This window comes from Eucalyptus grandis, chromosome 1 (genome assembly GCF_016545825.1).
Source record: "Eucalyptus grandis isolate ANBG69807.140 chromosome 1, ASM1654582v1, whole genome shotgun sequence".
NCBI lineage: Eukaryota > Viridiplantae > Streptophyta > Magnoliopsida > Myrtales > Myrtaceae > Eucalyptus > Eucalyptus grandis.
In genome coordinates, this window is record NC_052612.1 from 37130063 (window position 1) to 37134034 (window position 3972).

The window sequence follows — 3972 nt, forward strand, 5'->3', positions numbered from 1 at the left end:
AATGAGATTGGACAAGCAAAGTAAAGGCAACAATGGTAGTCAATCGGTAAGGCAAGAAGGATTTGACTGAGAGTTACAACAAGAGCGGCAAAACTTTAGGAAAAAAATATAAAAAAACTCATAAATCTATTACTCTTATAACAATTGAGTCTTAAATCAATTTAGTTCTGCAAGTGGGCCTACTTTACACTACCAGCTTTGACATTAATAGTTTTTAATATCTTTTTAATATCTTTTATTTTTTATTTTTTATTTTTTGATTTTTTTTCTTTTACTTTTTTTTCCCATGTTCTTCCTTTTGCCGGTGACAGGCCATAGGTGATGACGGGTTAACAGCCATGGGCAGGCTGGCCTTGCCTATTGCACTAATCTCTTGAAACACGAGATTTAGAATCTTGTTTACCTATTCTCTTAAGTTACAATCTATTCTTTTAAGTTACATACTGCAACAATAAGAGTTAGAATTTTCTCCATATGAAGAGTTTTTTAGTAAATTTTGAGCTACTGACTCTTATTTGAGTTGACAATCCCCGTTTAATATTGTTTTTTTTTTTCCTTTAGTTACTAACTCTTTATTTTTTTATAACTTATTTACCAACTCTTTATTTAACTACCCATTTTTGTTCGCTTGATTAGCATCATAGGAACAACTTAATTGCTTTCTGTTTGAATATACATATTTCTTAACCGACCATATATGTGTGTGTATATATATAGACACTAGTTCTTAGACTAACCTGGAGAGACTCGCATCTATCTCGATGGCGCTCGCATATATCTCGATGGAGCTTTGGATCATACTCTGGCGAGCTCCAAAGAACATATAGACCTCTCAAGGCCATCTTGGAGCTGCCCCTTATCTTCCCCGAGGCTTCATCGTTAGACTAACTTAACCACGAGGGGACCATAATAAGAACATGAAGAAGCGGACGGCATTGTCTATCTCTTTATGAATTATTTAGCTTAAGCTTGGTAAGTAGCTCACTTCATGATCATAACTTAAAAGGTTAATATTAAACAATTTGACTCGTTAGACTTGAGACTTGGTCCTTTTCGAATATATGAATAGCACAAAATATGTCTTTGCACTAAAAAGAAACCGATTACATTGGATAAGTGGCCGAATGACCCAAAAAAGAAGAAGATAAGACTACTTCGCTGGGACAAGGAAAACAAGGTTTGTCTGCTCAGGAATGAATCCGCGATCTTCCAGCCAGCGACGTACCACTGCCCTGCTCCCGGTACTCATATTCCCAATATGAACGCGGTTCAGATTACCGCGATTGGCCAAGAATTGCGGCCACAAGCCTACAAATGCCCTGGCTTCGGTTATTGAACCGAGGACCAAAAGCTCTTCCTGCCTTATCAATTGCATGCTAAGATTCAGATTCGTTATCGCGGTCATGTACGAATCATGATACTCTTGACGTTCTTGTTTTCTGAAGACAATTAAAAAAAATAAAATATATAAGTGCTAAAAAAACAAAAGATTTTCAGAAAAGAATGTAATACTCACGTTAACTCTATGTTAAACTGGTTTTGAGTCCACGCATCCTGCGCCATGCGATAAGCATCGAACTTCCGGCGGAGGAGAGTAGCTGGATCCATTGGAAGAGAAGGTTTGAGAAGAGAAGGGGGAGGAAGAGAGAAAGATGCGTGCTGTACACATTCACCAAATGAGCAAGCAGCAGCGTCGTGTCCCAAAGGCGTGTTGGAAGTTGGTGGACTCACATAAAACTGGAAAAAGCCAAGGGGAGTGATTGAGATTGAGTTCGTGCGTCGTTTCTTCTTCGAAACACTTTCCGTCCTCGATGCATGGCTTAAGCACCCTTGACAATGAAGAAGAAGCAGCAGCATGTGATATTTCAATGTATTCACGCAAGCAAGAGATCACAAATTCGAAACTAACAATAACAAAATATATAATCACATAAAATCTACTTAAAAGCAATCTCTACACACTGATCGTGTATACAGGAATCGAAAAACGAGCAGAAACAGAGAGATCCTGGAAGGGGAAAAAAGAAGAAGAAGAAGAAGAGCTCGTGCCTACTCGGGATTTGGACGAAGCTTCTTGTTAAGAATAAGGCAAAAAGTGAATTGGAGAATTTTATTTATAATAACTAATAAGGAGTAGGCTTTAGAAGGTAACTATCCACAGCAACAAAATATTACAAAATCAATTACAAGTAATTACATAGAAATCTATAATATTAGGGATATCTAGAATATTGTGAAGATATCTAGAATATATCAAACTAGAACAAAGAATTGAGTTGATCAAGCATACTTTTCATTGATATGTTATGCAGTATATATAGAGATATCACCTGTAATTATGATGGAAATTAAAAGATAATAGATAGCAATTTGTAAATTGAATAAAAACAAATCGGGAGAAAATCTCTAAATGATCAACTTGTAAATATTCTGCTTGATCCCTTCATTGATATGGTACACAGTATATGGATAGAGATATCATCACTTATAATTATGTGAAAGTTAAAGATAATAAATTTGATGAATACAAAAAAAAAATAAAAATAAAAATCTTCAAATTATCAACTCATAGATACTGTTATCCTAACTATTGACACCTAAATTTTGATTTTTTTTTCTAGGCATTTATCACATAAAAATTAGGAACCGATTCAGTCCCTAAACAAAATTATCCGTATCTCATAGTGTTTACATTCATAGTAAATTCACACGGCAAAGTGATGGGGTGCTTAAATTCTCATGCATCAATTTGACAGAGTTCTTCTTCTTCTTCTTTGGCCGACCATCGGCCACGACGACAGCTAACGGTCGGCCACAGGCAAGCCTTGAGGTTGCTCGGCTCGCTCGCCAGCGCTGGTGAGGCCTCAGCCTCACAAGATCTGGTGAGCTCAAGGCTCGTTGGCGTCGGGTGAGGCCTCCGCCTCACCAGATCTAGTGAGCTCAAGGCTCGCCGGCGTCGGGTGAGGCCTCCGCCTCACTAGATCTGGCGAGCCCTGGCGAGCCTCGAGCTTGTCGGGCGTCGGCAGCATCGCTAGATCTAGTGAGCTTGAGCTTGCTCCGCCGACGAGCTTGAGGCTTGCCTAGTCGGTCGCCGACCATCGCCATGTTGGCGACCGGAGGAAGAAGAAGAAAAAAAAAGAAAGAAAAAAAAATAAAAAATAGTTATAATTTCAGTTTTAAAAAAAAATTGTAAAGTTAAAAAGAGAATAGAGAGATTGTGAAGTTTTGGCTTTGAGTGAAAATAAATGGGTTGATAAATGGGTTTTAAATGGGTGCAATGCTGACCCATTTAAGACCCATATATCTCACTCTCTTTAATTTTAAAACCCATTATGGGTACTTTAGAAAATAAGGCTTGACCCATTAACGACCCATTAAAATATAAATGGGTCCATAAATGGGTCAATGACCCATTTAACACCTCTAATCCAATGCAATCTGTTTCTTTTAAGTGCAAAGATAACTTTTGTGCTATTCATTTTACTAAAAAGCGAACAAGTGGTTAACCACTTACGAAGCATATGCTAAAATTGGAAAAAGTTGTCATGGTCGGTTGCTAACTCCTTGCTAAATATTTCATATAAGAGATATACACTGCTGTGCGCTTCTTCGCGTTCTTATTCTTATCCCTTCATGAGATAAGTTAGTCTAACAATGAAGCCTCGGGGAAGATTAGGGGCAGCTCGAAGATGGCCTTGAGAGAATAAAAGCATTCCGCCAGAGGCACGTCAAGAAACAACACTTGGGTCTATAATTAGTGTCAAAAGAGTATGATCCAAACCTCCATCGAGATAGGTGCGAGCGTGCTTAGACAAGAACTGAATTTCGATTGATTGCAATTTCTTTGTGGTTACTACTTGGATATAATTTTAGGCGCTCATTAAATAGTAGGTTGAGACCACAACTCCTAGTTTGTCTCTCGAGGTGCTGCACTTGTGGGTAATGAGTCCACAAGAACTAATGTTCCCGTTA